Below are 20,403 nucleotides of genomic sequence, written 5' to 3' on the forward strand. Positions count from 1 at the left end.
GGCTCTGTACTTTTCTCATCACCAGCTGTTAGCCTTCCAGTACTATGAAGACATTTTGAGGGACAAGTTAGCTAGACTAACTAGAATTGGGGGTGGGGGGAGTTAGAAACCATCTCCAAAAAGGATGCATTCAAATTTTCAGGACTTGCTAACACACATACCGGAGAAGCAGCATGACATAGTGGATAGAGCATGGACCTGGAAGTCAGAAGGTTTTGGGTTCTAATCCTGCTCCACCACTTGTCTACTGTGACCTTGGGCAAGTCACTTCACTTCTCTGTGGCTGTTACCTCATCTTTCAAATGGGAATGGAGACTGAGTCCCATGTGGGACAGGAACTGTCCAACCCAATTTGCTTGTATCCACCCTATCACTTAGTAGAGTGTGTGGGATGTAGTAAGTGCTTCAATACCATAATTATAATTATAATTATTATTATTATTATCCTACAGAAGCAACCTGGCCTAGTGGATAGAGTGTGAGCCAGGGAATCAGAAAGACCTGGTTTCCAATCCTGCCTGTGCCATATGCCTGCTGTGACCTTGGCCAAGTCATTTAACTCTTCTGTGCCTGTTACCTCAACTTTAAAATGGGGATTAAGACTGTGTGCCCCATGTGGGACATGGACTGTGTGCAACCTAATTTCTTTGTATCTACCCCCAGTACTTAGTAGAGTGCCTGGTACAGAGGAAGTGCTTAACAAATACCATGGGAAAAATTGAAGAATTGATGACAAGGCAAGCCCTTGAGTATAAGAAAAGGGAAGACCTTGTATGCATTTTTTAAATTGGTTGGGGGTGGGAGTGGGGTGGGGAAGGAGACCTGACAGACTAATCAGCTTTGCACTAATATCTGGGAAAAAATAATTTAAAAAATCCAACTATTAATGTTCAACCATGAAGAACAGCAGTGCTTATTAGGAATCACCCAGTATGATTTTGTGAAGAACAAGTCAGACTAGATCAATTACATTTCCTATTCCAATAGTGGCAGGTGATGAAGACAAGGTAATAGCAAATATAATCTAGATTTCAGTACTCCTTTAGGGGGAAAAAATGAACTAATATTTTTGCCAAATTACAAATATAACAATACTCTTGTATAGAATTTATATTTTCCAGAGTACTTTCACAGCAATTATCTCATTTGCTCCTCCCAACATTCCTGTGAGGTAGGGAAAGGCAGGAATCATTATCCCCATTTTACAGATAAAGAAGCTGAGTCAAAGAGAAGTTAAGTGACATGTCCAAGGTCACACTGTAGACCAATGGCAGACTGAAAGGAAATGAAGTGGGGTTGCCAACGCTTTGTAAGACAGGAATAAAATTCATAGCTTAGGGAAAAAAAAAGTCCTCCAAAAACAGCAGAAAAATCAACTGACGAGTACAGTGTAGTACAGTTGTGAATGAGATTAACACACAAATAGAGGAAGAGTGAAATGACCTGAAGTTGGACCCAACCACAAACTGAGCCACTAATTTTAATTATTTAAAAAGCCAAAATGATCCCAAGATATTACTGAGGAGTTTAGCATGCTAGGGCAGAATGCTTTTGTTTTACTTTAGTCAGACCCTCAATTTTGTTCAAATGGAAAGAAACTAGAATGGGTGCCAGAGAAGAACAACAAAATGATTAGAGATGGAAAATATATCCTAGGAAGAATGGAAAATCTATTCTGCACTTGGGAAAGGAAGGAAAAGAAGAAAGCCCTCTCTCCCTCTCTCTCAATTTTTGACTTGAGTGCTGACAAATTCTCTATGGCCAAACGAGGAAATAAACTGAAATTAAAGCAAGAAAGAGTACTGTTGGCCATAAGAGGAACCTTCAATGTCGGGGGGGTGGGGGGGACGTTGAAAAAACGCTGCACTGAGGTCCATGGGAAAATTAGAAAGTCACCATTCCTGGAAATTATGAAGATTATGGATTATTTAGTCTTTCCTGACCATTAGACTTTCCCCCCCCCATATTAGAATGTAAACTTCTTGAGTCGGTGACCCATGTATCTTTTATATATATATATATATATATATATATATATATATACACACACACACACACACACACACTCGCCTCCCCCCTCCCCCATTCTCCCTCCTCCTCCCTCCTCCTCCCTCCTCCTCCCTCCTCCTCCTCCTCTCCCCCTGCAATTTTGAAGATGATGCTCCTGAAGGTAAGGTAATTGTCTGGAAAAGATGAATTTATGACCTACATACCCTGCCACATTTACACGTAAAAACAGACCTCCTTGCTTCCCTGCTGTGTTAATGGGTTGTGCCTTATAGGTTTTCCTGTTTCCGAATTTGTCTTTGGGTACCCCAATCTTTATGAAGCCGCTGCTTAGGCTTCATGCTCAAGGAGAGCAACTCTCCCAGGAGCTGCGTGCAAGGCTGGTCTGTGTGCCCCAGTGATCTCCCAGTAGTGAACTCCAATATGCATTGTTTGAACCTGTGTTTCTTTGTAGCATTTTCTATGCCCTCCTTGCTGGCTTGTTTGTGTTCCCTTCCATTTCATCATATAACAATGGCTAAATTATCCTACTGTCATCTCTTCTTCTTGCATGTCCTGACCAACAGAGTTGTGTTGCTGTCAGCTTTATTTCAATTCTGGTGAGGTCACTGCATTGCAGGACCTCATCTCTGATAATCTTATCCTGCCTTTTAATTTTGAATATGGTTTGTATTGTTTGTGAAACTGTTCTGTAAATTGGATGTGTCTTTTTAGTAGGTCCAGAGCATAAAATCATCTAGGCAATTGGATGGTACAGCTGACTTTTAGACTGTGAACTTGGAAAGAATTTTGATAGCCCTTTGTCATAACATTCTGATATGCAGTCTGACAAAAGCCAGCTGGACTTTTTAATTCTGTTTTCCATCTCCTTATTCTGTGTGTCATTAGACAGTGTTCTAACAAGGCAGCAGAATTCAGTGACTGCTTTGAGTTCTATGTTTTTGAAAACCCTTGGTTTTTTGTAGGTTTTTCTGGATGTAGGTTGATTCACTACTTCCATTTTATTCCAGAATAGAGGCAGAGGACTGATCCAACTCTCATCTGTGGTCCTTCTACATTTATGATTTTACAACTGAAAGTGGCAAGGGTGGAAATGCTTGGAGTTGAGGCTGTCAGTTATATGACCATGGGTCTTAGTCAGAAGACCTGGGTTCTAATCCTACCTCTGCCACTTGCTTCCTGTGTAGCCTTGGGCAAGTAAATTAATCCTTAGTTTCCTCATCTGTGAAATAAAATTTCAATCAATGGTATTTATTAAATGTTTTCTGTGTACAGAACACTGTACTGAGTGGAAGAATACAATGCAGTAGAGTTGGTAGACTCGATCTCTAACCACAAGGAGATTACAGTCCACAGGGGGATACTGACATTAAAATAAGTTACAAATTGGGGAAATTGCAGAGTATAAAGAAATGTACCTAAGTGATATGGGTTTTGGAGTATCAAAGTGCTTAAGGTTTAGACACCCAATTGCATAGGTGAGGCAGAGGGAAGGGTTAATAGTGTGGGGATATGAGGGAGTTAGTCAGGGAAGGCCTCTTGTAGGAACTGTGACTAGTAGAATTTTCTACTGGAAAACTTGTTTCTCCATCTCCCTAAGCATGTGCAGTATAGCATTTGAAATAATGGTGGATTGAAGGGCACTGACTGCTTTCCACATTTTCAGTCCATTTCTGTTTAAAATCACAAGCATTTCTAGAGCCTCATTCTGAAGTGCTTTGTATGTGTGATGGCTAAATCTGCTTACATATTGTTTACCTTGGTCTGTTTTCGTTTGAGGTAAGCATTTTGGCACTGTAACATGTCAGAAAAAGACTGCACACCATCCTTTTCAACAAAAACAATTCAACCCCCTTTTTTCATCTTGCCTTACACCGGTTTTCTTTCATAGCTCTCAAAGGTGGAAAAAACCTGTTGGATTGTCATACCCAGGAGATGCTTTCGAAGCAAGGCTGTTTGTTTCATAGTCAAAAGAAGCTCTTAAACTCCTGCTAGTACTTACCAAGAGCAAACACTTCTTTGAGTTGCAAACAATGTTTAAACCAAATTGAAAAGGCTTGGTCTCAGTGGTGCTGCACTCCAGAAGAATGTATCAGCATTCTTAAATCTGTGAGTTTCTTATCCCGGTAAACCTTTTCATTCACAGTTTCAAGAACTTGCTTTGGAACTTTGTAGTGAGCGTTCTTCTATTGTCACTCAGAGCAAACCTATTTGATCATTTTCTAAATCAATTTAAATAATTTACATTTTCTTCCCCACATTCCATTGTACATTGCTCTAGGTTCCATCTTGAATTAAGTATGGGCATTTAATTTGAACAATAATGGAATCTATCTGGAGACTAGGCCTTTTACTGTAAATGAAATTATTCATTTACCATGGCTTATTGTTTTCTGGAGACAGTATATTGATCTTTGGATTTTTATTCAGAATGTTACAAGTACTATGATTAGGAAAACATGGCAACATTTGTAAGCTGATTGAATGCAGTATGTAATGATAGAGACAAACCTGGTTTGCCCAGCCATACTATTTTATACAAACCATTTTTCAATGGTTTAATTGAATCAGTTATTAGAAGTAAGTTTTCCAAACTGTAACAGTGAGCAGAATACTATCGGGACAAACAGTAGTATAATAATTCATTGAAGACAACCTCCAAAGTTATGAAGAATTAAAATGCATATTTCTGAAATGAAAAGCTGTGACCACCAGAATATGTAATTTTCTCTGGAATTTAACAGATTGATGGAACTAATAGTTCTCATGATGCAAAATTTGACCATAGGTGATAGCTTTTAAGTGTTCAAGACATTTGAAATCAGCATATTTCTGACCATCATTCGTATTTGAGTGATTCCTATGATTGGAGAAACACGATAGAGAAAGCTCTTTATTCATGCAACAGAAATCCCAAGTGTGGGAATTCATAACATTTAACTAGCATCCCCATTTTTAATTGTTCAAGAAGTTTCCCAAGCAGAAGTTATCAGTGTTTTGATGTTTCATTTTTTTTTTCGGGTAAAAGTCATCTTATTTCCTTGTTTTTAACCATTTAGCACAGGTAAAATAATTGCACATTCTTAGTGCTCAGTTTGCCCTGGGAGAAGTTCCTGGACATTGAATCCTGACATCTTTCCCATTAGCTACATATCCAGTACATTCAGTCTCTGCCACCTTTTTAAACCTCTCCTTGGTGGAACACTTAACTAGTGTAGGGAGCAGGAAGATTTGAAGATTGGCACATAAGCACTCATCCTTGAGAGTAGAATAATTGCCAGGAGATGCAGTGGTATGGCAATACTACAGAGCTCAATTCCAAGAGTAGTTAGTGTAACTTCCAAGTCGCAGGAGTGGGCTACTGCCCACCTGCACACCTTTATAAATATCAGGGCTTTAATCATAGGTGCCTGGACTCCAGCACAGGACTGCTCTGCCCAAACAGTAAGATTGTCTCTAGACTGTAAGCTCCTCTGTAGACTGTAAATTCATTATGGGCAGGGAACATATCTGTTAATTTTGTTGTATTGTACTCTCCCAAGCGCTTAGTATAGTGTTCTGCATTTAGTAGGTGCTCAAGAAATATCATTGACTGATGGAATGGTAATGATTGCTTTTATGAAGTAATTACTATGTGGAACCTGTGCAAAGGTAGGTATAGATCCAAGATATCAGATCGGACACAGTCCCTGTCCCACAGGGTAGTTGTAATCTAAGATGGAGGGAGAACAGGTAGCTGATCATTAGTTTACAGATTAGGAAATTTGGGATTAAACAGCAGGCCTCAGTTAAAGCCCAGTCTCCTAACTCCCAGACCTTTGTTCTTTCTGTCTCAGTTCAAATTAAGTCCTGTAAATCCTGTATTTTTCTCTCTAAGGATACATTTCAGATTTTCTATGACTCTTCATACATCTATAGTTGTATCTTTAATTACATCATATATTTCTGTTGTTTCTGAGTTGTCATAAAAAAGCAAGTTAGTAGATAGAGGAGAGCAGGTGGGTGGGTTAAAGACTAATCCCAAACTGCCCATCTTAAGTCTAAACCTTGCACATAACATCACACTTGGTTTGGCACTGAAAAATGTCCAAGAAAATGTGTGGTCTATTACCCTCCATTATAACATCTTTTAAGTGTTAGCCTCATCTAAATGAAACATAAACAAATAAAAACCTAATGACTGCACTTATCAAGAGAAATGAGAGTGGAATTAGAACTTCAGAGCCTAAATCTGACCAAGATGTTTTTTTTCCTGGCAGCTCCTCAGGACCCTCTGTTTTGGGGTGACCAAGTAGTTCTCTGGAGAGGGAAGGTCAACATCCCAGATTGTGAAAGATCTGCCTGGTAATTGGAGATGGGAACTGTTTTAGTAATAATGCAGGCGGGAAAAGATAGATGCTCTGAGGAACTGAGACTTCATTTGGTACTATTCATTTAATTCATTCAATCAAATTTATTGAGCACTTACTGTGTGCAGATCACTGTACTAAGTGCTTGGGAGAGTACAGTACAACAGTAAACAGATTCCCTGCCCACAGTGATCTTAAAGTCTAGAGTGAGGCACTCACTACTCTAGAGTGAGGCAAGGACTGCAGCTGGTAGTCCAGAGGATTGGTGGAGAGTCCAAAGAGGGAGTGCTGAGGAGTAAATAGAGACTGATTATGTTGGAAGGAATGGAAACAGACACACAGGGAACAGATTTCTGGCTCTTGAGCAAGATGGAACATTCGGCAGTCTGATTCCTTTGGCTAGTGAAATTTAGAAGTTGGGATGAAGGAAAGAAAGGTAAAGCAGAGAGAAGCCACATGGCTCAATGTAAAGAGCATGGTCTTGGGAGTCAAAGGTCATGGGTTCTAATTCCGGATCTGCCACTTGTCAGTTGTGTGACTTTGGGCAAATCACTTAACTTCTCTGGGCCTCAGTTACCTCATCTGTAAAATGGGGATTAAGACTGTGAGCCCCACGTGGGACAACCTGATTATCTTGTATCCCTCCCAGTGCTTAGAACAGTGCTTGGCACATAGTAGTGCTTAACAAATACTATTATTATTATTATTAACAATAATTAACAATAATAATAAAGACTGGATAAGTGGCTAGAGAAGGGTCCAGGAGTAGCAGGACTAGGAACCTAGCCTCTCATCTGTATGCTCTAGTTTTATTCAGATTTATTTTAGACACATTTTTGTGTTGAATTCCATGACTTTATAAGGCAGTTGCAACTAACAAATATGCATTTTATATCAAATGAGGTAGAACACAGTGTAAAAATCATTGTATAAATATCAGTTAATTATTTTATTTATATAAAATAAAGATTAGTATAAATTATAAATCTGGGTATTTGAAGTTAATGTTCTTTTCCCCACCTGAGCCCTCATGGCTTCATTACTGTGTTCAGAGTAAATCATAACCAAAGGTGGAAACCCTTTGTCAGATGAAGCCCTCCTCTCCGACCTACTGGTTTTCAAAAGCAATGAGACTTGATTTGATTTGGATAAATGACTGGCTTATTTCCTCACTTCTGTTTATTAACATTATGCAGTGTCATTTAGCCTGATTTAGATGCCATTCTGCATGTATTAAAACTGCCACTGAAAATGGATTGTAACTCGTTATATTTATTAACTTTGTCTTATTTTGCCCCAAATTAATTGACTGAAAAATAAATTTAATTTACTGAATATCTTAAAGATAATGGGTGGATATAAATCAGACCATTGTGTGGGCTGGATGGCAAAGGGCTGTCACTCTTTTAGCAAAATAAGATGGAGAGGACAAAGGAGCCAAAGAGAAAAGGACTGAAAAGGGTTGATTGTAATCTCACAAGCAGTAACAGCTTTTTCATATCAGTTAAGGGAGATTCACCTTTTCTACTGCTCTTTATGAGAAAGTACCACCTATCACGTGCGAAGCAGATTTGAATACCTAGCAGAAATCTCAGCTTGCTTTTACTGTGAGGTATTTTTTAGCTGCTTTTTTGTATCAGTTTGGGATTTAGGTATGTAGTTCACTAGTTTTATAAGCTCAATGCATCTTCTCTGGAATTCGGTGCAAGGGAGGGAAAGGAAGAAAGAAGGAATTTTTGTTCATTTGGAGACTATTATTTTGAACATATTTCTTGAAATCAAAAAGTATAAAATTTAACTTCCCTAGAGACTACATGGAGGGATATAGCTATAGCACATAGTCTGCTAATAAAGTTTGCAAAGCAAGCAAACATTGTCTTGATACTGATACTGAGTATTGAATACTTTTTAAGGTAGTCTGGGATGTGGAATGTTACATAGTACAAGCAAATGATCCAATTTAGTAAGAGGTATCTACCTGTACTCTGACCACATTTGCCAAATCCTTTGAACCGATAGCCCTCATTGTCATCTTATTGTTGTAATATGCAATCATGAGGATGATGAATACTGATCACATTCATTCGATTCAATTGTATTTACTGAGCACTTACTGTGTATTTACTGTACTGTACTAAGCACTTGGGAGTATAGAAAACAACAATAAACAGACACATTCTCTGCCCACAATAAGCTTTCAGACTAGAGTGGGTGAGCCTTGACACTGATCACCATTCAGAGAACACACACCTGGCTTTTATATAGTTTATAGCCTAAAACGACAGGAGTTTATCAATATTGTAGATGCAAATTGAAATATGTAAAATGAATTAGTTTTTTAACTTCTGAGATCATTGCTTTTCAAGACTAGTCCTTGGGTGGGGTGGTTTTTTTTTTTTTTTTTTGAGTAGAGAGCATTTTTATCTATGGCCTGACAAGTTTACACAAAATTAATCCTATCTGAAATAGATCATGAATGGGATGACAAAACCTGATGGGAGAGTGGGTAGAGAATTGATATATTTGGAATTTATTAAAAATAGGCTAGATAAGTTTGCCTCAGACAATTTAGATATTCCTTTGACAAGAAACTGGAGACTTAACCTGATGACTTCTTGAGTTCCTTTTGAAGGATTCAGTGATCCTGTGATTCTTTTGGTTTCATTAATTTCCTCAAATAGATCCTTTCTAGTGATGTAAATACTTTGACCATTAATTAGGCATAAATTTATAATCCAGCTTTCAAAATATGGGACATGTCTTCCTAATGAGTAATGGCAATGGGACAGGCTTATCAAGATTATTGTGTTGTTGGCAACTACAGAAAAATATTTAGGGTAAAAAAAAAACAAACCAAAACCAAAAAAGTACCATGATCTCAAATTGCAACTTTTTAATATTATTAGATTGCATACCTGAAGGTATTTGGAAGGATTTTTCTTATTTTAGTTTAACTTAAAGGGTAGCTGTCCTCAGATGCATCTGGATTGTCAATGGCTGAAAAATTGCTGATCTCTATTGCCTTCTGAACATGCTTTTGACCTGTTTTCCATCAGAGTTATTCATTCATTCATTCAATAGAATTAATTGAGCACTTACTATGTGCAGAGCACTGTACTAAACGCTTGGAATGTACAAATCAGTAACAGAGACAGTCCCTGCCCTTTGACGGGCTTACAGTCTAATTGGGGGAGAACAGTCTAATTGGGGGAGAAGAATGTGAGGAGTAGTGTATATAGTTGGAAAAGGCTGGTCATAGGACTTGGCAAATGTGGTCAGAGTACAGGTAGATTCCTCTTACCTAAATTGGATCATTTTCTGTTGCTAGGCTTGTACTCAGAACTGAATATAATTAGCTCAGTTGAATGGAATGCTTCATTTATTCCTAAGAAATGTCACAAAATGACCTCAATTGCAACAAACATTCATGATTTCCATGTGGAATGAAAATAGATGAGTTGGAAAGTCAGTTGGAAGTTAATATTTATTTTATAATGTTACCCATGTATCAGAACTGTTGTGTTAGAGTGACTGTACTTAGAAAAATTTTCACCGATAAATTTGTGGAAGAATGTAAGACTAATATTCTTTGTCATCTATTGAGATCATTTTCCTTTTGTGATATACCTGTTCTATTTTTGCCTTTGAATTGGCTTTGAGACCTAATGAATTTATTTTAAATGACATAATTAATATGTTATTATAATAAAAGCTCAACTCTCCATAAGAAATGCAATTTGGGTCAGAAAAATGGTCTACCTAGCCCAGGATTCTGTCTTTCACAGTGGTAACAAAAGATGCAGGAGGAACAGTGTGATAGTTGTCATCCTTGACATCCATCCTCTTGATTATGAATGTACCATCTAATATTCTAATTTCCCCTCTAGCCCTTCTTGGACCTATAGTCTCTGAATTTATTCAAACATTCTTGACCTTAATGCTGTTTTTGACCTCTGCAACCTATTGTGGAAATGAATTCCATATGCACACCACAAGCTATGTGGAAAAATTTTACCTTTTGTTTATTTTGAACATACAATCTTAGGGTTAGTGGTTGCTCCCTTCTTTCTGGTGCTGTGTGGGACTTAGTGAACTACAATTTCTCATTCAAAGGTCCACACTTTTCAGGACTTTGTAAGCTTCAATTGTGGCTCTTCTCAGAGCCTTTATTTTTCCATCCTGAAATGTTCTTTTCAACTTACCTCCTCTATCCTCCATCCTCTAGGTCATTTTGGTTGCTCTTCTTGGAACATTCTCCACCTTTCTTGTGTCCTTACTAAGTGGTAATGACCATCCCTGTGTATAGTATTCCAAGTATGGCTTTCATATACAGGCAGAACTATGCTTTTTGTTGGGTTTTCAATTCCTCATCTGAGAATGCCAGTTCTTTTTTTGGCTGCTACTATATACTGTACCAGTGATTTAAGAAGACAGTCAACAGTGACTGACATCCAAAATGGATTCTTCCTAAATATTTGAGACTCTTGATGCTGTTGCCGCATATGTCCACTTAAAATCTGTTCTAAATTTTGAAGCTCATGCTTTAATTTATTGCTATTGGGTTGAAGAGAACTTTGAGCATTTTTGTTTGACCGCATTCATCCTACTGAAATTTTGGTTATGAAGGTATTATGGAAAAGGGTTGGGAATGAGCAGATGTGGAGGATGATGAAGACAGAAGAGAAAGACGCCATTCTTCCACCTTTCCCTCTGCAATCAATATCTTCCCATTTCCAAGGTGGTTTCTGTTCATTCAATTGTATTGAGTGCTTACTGTGTGCAGAGCACTGTACTAAGTGCTTGGGAAAGTACAACAATAAACAGTGGCATTCTCTGCCCACAGTGAGCTTACAGCCTAGAGTCTAGAGTTGTTCAGACAACTTACTAAGAAATGGGGTACAATTCATCATCCAGAAATGGAGGATTGTAATCCTTTCTCCCTTCCTGGCAGCAAACTTGGGTGGATGGGACACAGTATGACATTCAAATCCTGGTTTTGTAAATGCAAAATCACTTCTTGGGGATTTTGGAGTTCTATTTACACAGAAAATATTCTGTGAGTAAAAGGAGGAGAAATAGGAAATAAATGAGAGGGAAAACGGGAAATGGAGACAGAGAACAGTGTCTTCCCCAACCCTACCGTTTCAGGAGGGGCTTTGGCACACACAAAAGGATAGGATGGGAATTATTCATTCATTGATTCAATCATATTTATTGCTTATTGTGTGCAGAGCACTGTACTAAGCGCTTGGTAGAGTACAGTATAACAAATAGACACATTCCCTGCCCACAAAGAGCTTACAGTCTAGAGGTGGAGAGACAGACGTGGATATAAATATATTAATTACAGATATGTAAATAAGTACTGTGGAGCTAGCAGCAGGGAAGAACAAAGGGAGGAAGTCAGGGTGATGCAGAAGAGAGTGGGAAAAGAGGAAAGAGGTGTTTAGTCAGGGAAGGCCTCTTGGAGGAGGTGTGCCTTCTATTAGGCTTTGAAGTGGGGGAGAGTAATTGTCTGTTGGATTTGAGGAGGGAAGGGCATTCCAGGCCAGAAGCAGGACATGAGCAAGAGGTCGGTGGTGAGACAGGCGAGACTGAGGTATGGTGAGAAGGTTAGTGTTAGGGGAGTGAAGTGTGTGAGCTGGACTGTAGTAGGAAATTAGTGAGGTGAGGGAGAGGGGGCAAGGTGATGGAGTGCTTTAAAGCCAATGGTGAGGAGTTTTTATTAGTGGAAGTGGATGGGCAACCTCTGGAGTTTTTGAGGAGTGATATGTGTCCTGAATGTTTTGTACAAAAGTGATCCAAGCAGCAGAGTGAAGTATGGACTGGAGTGGGGAGAGACAGGAAGCAAGGAGTTTGATGCAGTAATCCAGGTGGGATAGGATGAGTGATTGTATTACCATGATAGTACTTTGGATGGAGAGGAAAAGGTGGATTTTAGCATTGTTTTGAAGATGGGCGTGACAGGATTTAGTGATGGATTGAATATAAATATAAAGGTTGAATGAGAGAGAGAGAGGAGTTAAGGATAACACCATGCTTATTGACTTGTGACACAGGAAAGATGGTGCTGCCTACATTGTTGGTAAACTCAGGGAGAGGACAGGGTTTGAATGGAAAGATAAGGAGTTCTGTTTTGGATGTTAAGCTTGAGGTGACAGGAAGACAATCAAGTAGTGATGCCTTGAAACAAAGAGGAAAAGTGAGACTGCAGAGAGGGAAAGAGATCAGGTCTGGAGATGTAGATTTGGGTTTCTTCCTCTTAGAGGTGGTAGTTGAAACCATATGAGCCAATGAGTTCTCCAAAGGAGTGGGTGTAGATGGAAAATAGAAGGGGATCCAGAACTGGACCTTGTACTATAACAGGGATGCCCATTCTTCTCTGAATCAAGCAGAAACTCCTGACCCTTACCTTTAACTTAATCAGTTCTCAAGAATCATTCTTTGTTATGCTGCCATATTTGTGTTTATAAAGCCCCCTACTTATCTTTGCTTTTATGGTCTGCCTTTGACAGGGTAGTTGAGGAGTATGTGTATGACTAAATGCAGTCAGTCAATTGTATTTATTGCAGGGAAAGTCCCATGCTGAATGTCTGTCAGTTGCTTGGTGCTATGGGTATAGAATGGGGAAAAAATTTGCTCAAGATCACACAAAATCAGTTAGAAAGCCAAATGGCTTTCTTCCTATTATAGAGTTCTGTCAGCTAGATAGATCTCCCTTTTCATGGATTAGGAAAATTGCATCTCCCAAGCACTTGTACTCTCCCAAGAGCTTACACAGTACACAGTACACAGTAAGCGCTCAATAAATACCACTGATTGCTTGACTGGAAGGGGAAAAGGGAATTCAGAATGAGACTCTTAAATGAATTCATTTTTACTGACCTTAAAAATGAGAAAGGAGGAGAAGTTTTAACATTTGGGCATAGAAATTTATTACTGCTACAGTGGCTTTGTAATATCCTTTTGTTGTACTTTACTGGAGGCATTTAAAATACATGTAGAAGAGTGGATTGCAAACTCTACTTCAGATAGCAAAAGTACTTAAAAAACAGTTTAATTAGGGATTAATCATGTGGAAGCAATTAATGATAAATCTCTGCTTAATTAATGTTAGTGTAGTATGACCTCATTAATATTAAAATTACATATGCTTGAATTTTAGGAAAAAATCTTGGTTTTACAAAAAGAAAAGTTCACAATATACTATATGAAAGGGGGAGAAGGACCCTAGAACCTGGGTTCTAATCCCAGCTCAATGACTCATCTGCTGGGTGTGCTAGGGCAGGTCACTTCTCTGTGCTTGTTACCTCATCTGTAAAATGGGGATTAAGTCCGTGAGCCCCATGTCACGTGTGGACTATGTCCAACTTGACTAGCTTATATCTAACCCAGTGAATAGTATAGTTTCTGGCATACCATAAGCACTTAACACCTTCACCTGTTCTTCTGACCTCATCCCTTCATATGATTTTAAGGCACTAGCCTCTTCCCTTCTTCCCACCTTGATCGTCATTTTCAACCGTTCACATTCCAGAGGCTTCTTCCCCACTGCTTTCAAACATGTGCATGTATCCCTTATTCTTAAAATTAAAAAACCCTCCCTTGACTCCACAGCTCCTTCCAGTTATGGTCCTATCTCCCTCCAGACTCCTTGAGTTATTTACATCTGTTTTCTCCACTTCCTGTAATCCAGTTCTCTCCTTGATCCCCTCCAATCAGGTCTCCACCTTCACTCCACTAAAACAGCCTCTCTAAAGTATCCAGTGACCTTTTTTCACCAAATTTGATGGCATCTATTCTATATTGTAATCTTCCTAGACCAGTCAACTCCTATAGAAACTGCAGACCACTCCCTTCTACTTGAAACATTATCCAACTCTGGCTTCACTGGCACTGTCCTCTTGTAGTTCTCCTTTTTCTCTGACCACTCCTCAATCTCGTTTGCTGTCTCCTCCTCTGCCTCCCACCCTCTGACCATTTGGGGTGGGGGGAGGGGTCCCTCATGGGTCAGTTCTAGGTCCCCTGGCAGGAGCAGCCTGGAGTAGTGGATCGAGCATGGGCCTGGGAGTCAGGTCGTGGGTTCTAATTTCAGCTCCACTGTTTTCTGTGTGTCCGGGGCAAGTTACTTCAGTTCTGCAAACTCTGTTGTTTTGTATCCTCCCAAGAACTTAGGGTGCTCTGCACATTGTAAGTGTTCAGTAAATACCATTGATTGGTTGATAAACAAATGCCATTTTAAAAAAAACACTCATTTCTACTTTTAACTTTTTAGAATAAAACTGCTAATGGACTATTGGCAAGTTTACAAAACGTTCTCTTTTGTGGGGTTAAAATGACTTTATTTTTAAAAATCCTATCATGTTTTAATCTGGAAATTAGTAATGCTTTTTGCTAAACTTCTAAAACATTTGTTTGCCAAAGACTAATATCCCTTTATGAACCCAAATATGTCTAAAACCTAATTTTTAACAGCTCCTAGCTACCTAGATGTGTTAGATTAAGTGAGTTTACATTTGACATGATACTTATTTACTTAGGGTGGAGAGAATCATAAATATCATCCAAATGACCTTGCTTCTATGACCTCAGATTCAAACCTGAAGGCCTTAAGCAAGAGTGACATAACTGAAGTGTGAATGCCACAAAGTTGGGAAAGATGAGATTGGGAGCCTGTGGATTTTTTTTATGGTATCTGTTAAGAGATTACTCTGTTCCAGGCACTGTCCTAAGTGCTGGGATAGATACAAGCTAGTCAGGTTAGAACAAAGTCCATGTTCTCACAGTTTTAATCCCCATTTTACAGAGGAGATAACTGAGGCACTGAGAAGTTAAGTCACTTACCCAAGGTCATACAGGCAGGTGGCAGAGCCAGAAGTAGAACCCAGGTCATTCTGACTCCCAGGCCCATGCTCTTTCCACTACTTAGGCAATCAGTCATACTTATAGAGGGCTTACTGAGTGTGGAGCAGTGTACTAAGTGATTGGGAGAGTACAAAATAATACAGACACATTACCTGCCCACAATGAGCTTATGGTCTAGGTCATGCTGCTTCTATGTCGCTTGCCTCCTGCTCCACCAGTGCTCTGCCATTTGTCAGCTATGTGACCTTGGGCAAGTCATTTAACTTCTCTGTGTCTTGGATACCCCATCTGTAAAATGGGGATTAAATCATCCAGTTTAGACTGAGTCCCATGTGACACAGGGACAGTGGCCAACCGGATGATCTTGCATCTACTCCAGCACTTAGTACAGTGCCTATCATATGCTGTGTGGCTTAATGGATAAAGCATGGGCCTGGGAGTTAGAAGAACCTGTTTCTAATCACGGCTCTGCTACATGTCTGTTGTGTGGCCTTGGGCAAGTCACTTAATTTCTCTGGCCCTCAGTTACCTCATCTTTAAAATGGGGATTAAGACTGTGAGTCCCATGTGGGACAGGGACTGTGTCCAACCTGATCTGCTTGTATCCACCCCAGCGCTTAGTACAGTGCTTGGCACATAAGTAAGTACTTAACAAGTACCATAAAATAAGAAGCTCAAAGTAGAGCACTTTTGCATAACTCAAGACAAGAAGACAGTTGAGTCATTCTAGAGTGGGACTGATGTGAAGAAATCATTAATACTCTACGTGTAATGGCTAGACCTACGGATGTAACAGTGGTATTCCAGACATCACTTTTCAGTTATTTTCCTGCAGGTTTCTGTACCTCCATTTTTTATTCATACCCTTTATATTGATCAGAAATGAGAAATGAAGAATAAGAAATAGGTGAAAGTATATTTAACCAATGTCATAAGTAAACTGTTCCACCCATCTTACACATGATTTAAAGTTATCTTCCTTAATTATCAAAGCTTACAGTTTTTAACTTTAGGTAACATAGCAACTGGGAGAATTGGGTAACTTTAAAAATTACTCAATTAAAAATGCCATTAAAATAACTTTGAGGACTTAAATCCACAGAGTCATGGAGATTTGACATTTAACTGGAAACCTTTCCTTAATGTATGTGGGTATGGTAAACGTGCTTTATAATTTTCTACAACATTTTTAATACCTGGTAAAATAAGTGTGCTAACACTCGCAAGTTTCATTTTTGGATTAGTGTTTCTTTTCCATTATGGCTATAAATTAAAGCCTCAGTGGGAACCTTTTAGCTTTGACTTGGCTAGATGTTCAACTCCCATTAATGATAAAGGGAGTTACTATAGGTGTCTTAATCTCTGCACACAACATTGAAAAATGACTGCTTAAGACCATTTTAGTGCCTTTCTCTTTGAAGTGATTTTAATGGACTTTTTTTAGTGAAAGAGTTCTAGTGAATTCCTCAGGGTGATGAAGCAGTCCTGCCAAGAAGATAAGCGTCACACCTTTAGTGTATATTGAAGAGAAGGATGCAATATGTACCAGACCTCAGCATGTCCTGTTCCCAATTTATACAGTTCATATTTCCCAGCCATTACTAACAGTCTTGCTCAGTTATGAATAATGATTTTTTTTAATGGTATTAAGAGCTTTCTATTCATTCATATTTGAGTGCTTACTGTGTATAGAGCACTGTACTGAGCTCTTGGGAGAGTGCATCAAAACAGACACATTCCTTGCCCATAGTGAGCTTATAGTCAGTCATAAGTACATGGGGATGGGGGCGGGGGTGAATAAAGGGAGCAAGTCAGGGCGATGCAGAAGGGAGTGGGAGAAGAGGAAAGCAGGGCATAATCAGGGAATCTTTTTTGGAGGAGATGTGCCTTCAGTAAGGCTTTGAAGTGGGGGAGAGTAATTGTCAGATTTGAGGAGGGAGGGAGTTCCAAACCAGAGGCAGGATGTGGGTGAGGGTTTGGGGAAGAGACAGACGAGATCTCAAGGTACAGTGAGAGTGTTAGCATTAGAAGAGTGAAGTGTGCAGGCTGGGTTGTAGTAGAGTAGCAAGGTGAAATAGGAGGGGGCAAGTGATTTTATGTTTGAGACTTTGTATCAAACAGTGGTCTTAGCACTGGGGTAGATTCAAAATTAGGTTGGACACAGTCCCTGTCACACAAGGGCCTCACAGTCTAAGCTCATACTCCAGACAGTAAGCTCATCATGGACAGAGAATGTGTCTGTTTATTCTTATACTCTCCCAAGCACTTAGTGTTCTGCACACAGTAAGCACTCAATAAACACGATTGAATTGGATCTAAGTAGGAAGAACAGAAGTGAGAACAGAGAATTTAACTTGTCTAAGGTCACACAGCAAGCATTTGACAGAGCTGGGATTAGAACCCAAGTCCTCTGACTCCCAGGACTGTGCTCTTTCCCCTAGGCCATGCAGCTGCTTATTATGGTAAATTATGATTATATAGTGTCTTTCTGGAACTTAGATGATTTATTTTTAAATGTTACAGAAGTCTTTTTCTTTTCAATATGGTATTTATTGCATCATATTGAATGTGCTGCAATGTACGAAATGCCTTTAGAGTACAATAGAAATAAGAGAAATGGTCTCTGGCCTGTTTGGGAGCTTGTGGACAAGGAGAAATATATCAATGGACACTCAAGGAAAGATTGAAATTATTAAAAGAAACAAAAGAGTTCCATTACATGTTGGCTCAAGAAACAGTTATCAGACTTCTTCACCATTCTGGCAGGCCAATCAGAATTCAGTATTCACAACCTTCCCAATGTTTCTAAATGATAGGAAGGAACACTGCTGTCCTGCAGTGTAGGTGGTAGGCCTGTTCCTACATTAATAGTAATTGTAGTATTTGTTCAGAGTTCATTATGTGCCAGACACTGTACTAAGCGCTGGGGTAAGCAAATAAGGTTGGACACCATCCCTGTCTCACATGGGGCTCACAGTCTCAATCTCCATTTCACAGATGAGGGAAATGAGGCACAGAGAAGTGAAGTGACTTGCCCAGTGTCACACAGAAGACAAGTGACAGAGCCAAGGAGGCAGGTGAGATAAATCTCACCCACATCTCTCGGCCTGTAAGTTCACAGCCACCATGGACTAAGTTTATCTTTCATATTTTAGCACTGCAACATTTTCCAGATCCCTGATCAAGGTACTAATAAAATCAGAGAGGGGATGTGGGCCTGGGTGCTGTGTGTCAAATGGAAAAATGTTTTGGCAAGGCCTTACTGAGCCACCACAAATTACTACTGACCTCACAAAAATATTTTTAGTTTTATATTTACAGTAACACTTAGAGGGGGCTAAATAAATTCCAAATTATTTAAACACATGTATAAATATACACACACATATATAAGTAACTGAGTTACAAGAAGGTAAAGTTCAAGGTTATTCTATGAAACCATTTACAATAACAATTTGAATCCATATCTCCTGACTCTCACTCTACTGCTCTAATAGACTTCATCTTAAAATTATCTCCCTGTTGGAAGAGCTTACCTTAGCTTCCTTTATATTAAGTGAATAAATGAAAACATTGATCATATAGCACAAAATAGATTTCTAAGGAAAGAAAGTGTTTCAAATAAAATGAGTGAAATATTGATAAGTTGTTATATATTGAGGAATTTGTTTTCATGTCATTAGTGAGATTGAGGGGAAAGATCATGAAAGAAGTGCTAGATTTATACTGGATGATAGTACAGAAAAAATACAGATGATTTGAGAGAGATCACTTTAAGGTGACTTGAATAAAATCATTTTCTGCACCTCTCCCCTCTCCTCAAGTGCCTTCAATGGTTGCCCATCCATCTCTGTATCAAGAATTGCTGCTGGTTGGGGCTGAAGCAAAGGGCATTGATGATGTCTCTACCACCCAGGGTGTACAGGTGCTTGCCCTCATTCAGGTCTCATAACATGGCCTGCCCATCCTTGACCCTAGAGGTGCAGAGGGAGCCATCGGGAGACGATCATCATTTTCAAGTAGCCCTTATGGCCAGTGTGGTTGGTCTTCAGCTTGCAGTAGGCCAAATTCCAGAACTTGATCAGCTCGTCCCAGCAGCAGGAGATGAAGATGGGGTTGCTTCTTTCGGTGAGATATGCACACAGGACACCCACTTTGAGTGGCTTTCATTCTGTACAGTGTATTTGCAGACACCAAGGATGTTCTACATCCCGATGGTCTTGTCTCAAGAGCAAGAGACAATCTGCAGGTTGTCAGAGGAGAAGGCCACACTCAGCCCATCCTTGAGGTGGCCCACCAAGCACTGCATGATGGTGCCAGTTGTAAGGTCCTAGAGGTGCAAGGTTCCATCCTAGGATCCAGACAGGATGAACTCTCTGTCCGAGAAGATGACTACATTGCCCACAAAGTGGGAGTGGCCCCACAGGGCCCACCGGGGGGGGGGGGGGGTACCATATTTGGTCTTGTCCCAGGTCAGCTTCCACATGGTCTTCTCTTACAAGGCAAAAAGGATCATTTCTGGGAACTGAGGGATAGTGGACACCTGGGTCACCTGGCAATAGTGGCCCTGAACGGTGCTGTGGAGGGTCATCGCATGGCATAGTGGATAGATCACAGGTCTGGGAGTTAGAAGGTCATTGGTTCTAATCCCAGCTCTGCCACCTCTCTACTGTGTGGCCTTGGGCAAGTCACTTAACTTCTCTGGGCCTCAGTTACTTCATCTGCAAAATGGGGATTAAGACTGTGAGCCCCATGTGGGACAGGGACTGTGTCCAACTCAATTGGCTTGGATCCATCCCAGAACATAGTACAGTGCCTGAAACATAGTAAACACTTATCAAATAGCATAATTATTATCTTCTCGGTCATGGTTGCGGAGGTACTGGGGGTCGCTACTTTGGGTTGGATGAAGCTGTATTGTGAGCACTGAGGAGAGACTCATAGCTACAACCTCCTCAAGTCAGGGCTCAGCAAGGAAAGAACATGAAGGGGTTGTCAGGAAACCTGGGTTCTAGTACCATCTCTGACACTGGCCAATTGTGTGACCTTGGGCAAATCATTTAACTTCTCTGTGCTTCTCTTTCCTTACCAGTAAATGGGGATAATATACTTCTTAGAGTTTGAGCCTGCTGTGGGACAGGGACTGTGTCCCATTTGATTATCTTGTATCAACCCCGGCACT

The 20,403-nt window shown here is 39.8% G+C and overlaps 1 protein-coding gene and 1 pseudogene across 4 annotated transcripts in view; one reads left to right on the forward strand and one right to left on the reverse strand.

Annotated features, from left to right (window-relative positions):
- FHIT (fragile histidine triad diadenosine triphosphatase) overlaps window positions 1-20,403 on the forward strand; it is a 1,434,147-nt gene that overhangs the window by 556,638 nt on the left and 857,106 nt on the right. The window lies entirely within an intron of this gene.
- LOC100077741 lies at window positions 3,877-19,818 on the reverse strand (annotated as a pseudogene).

Source organism: Ornithorhynchus anatinus, chromosome X1 (genome assembly GCF_004115215.2).
Source record: "Ornithorhynchus anatinus isolate Pmale09 chromosome X1, mOrnAna1.pri.v4, whole genome shotgun sequence".
NCBI lineage: Eukaryota > Metazoa > Chordata > Mammalia > Monotremata > Ornithorhynchidae > Ornithorhynchus > Ornithorhynchus anatinus.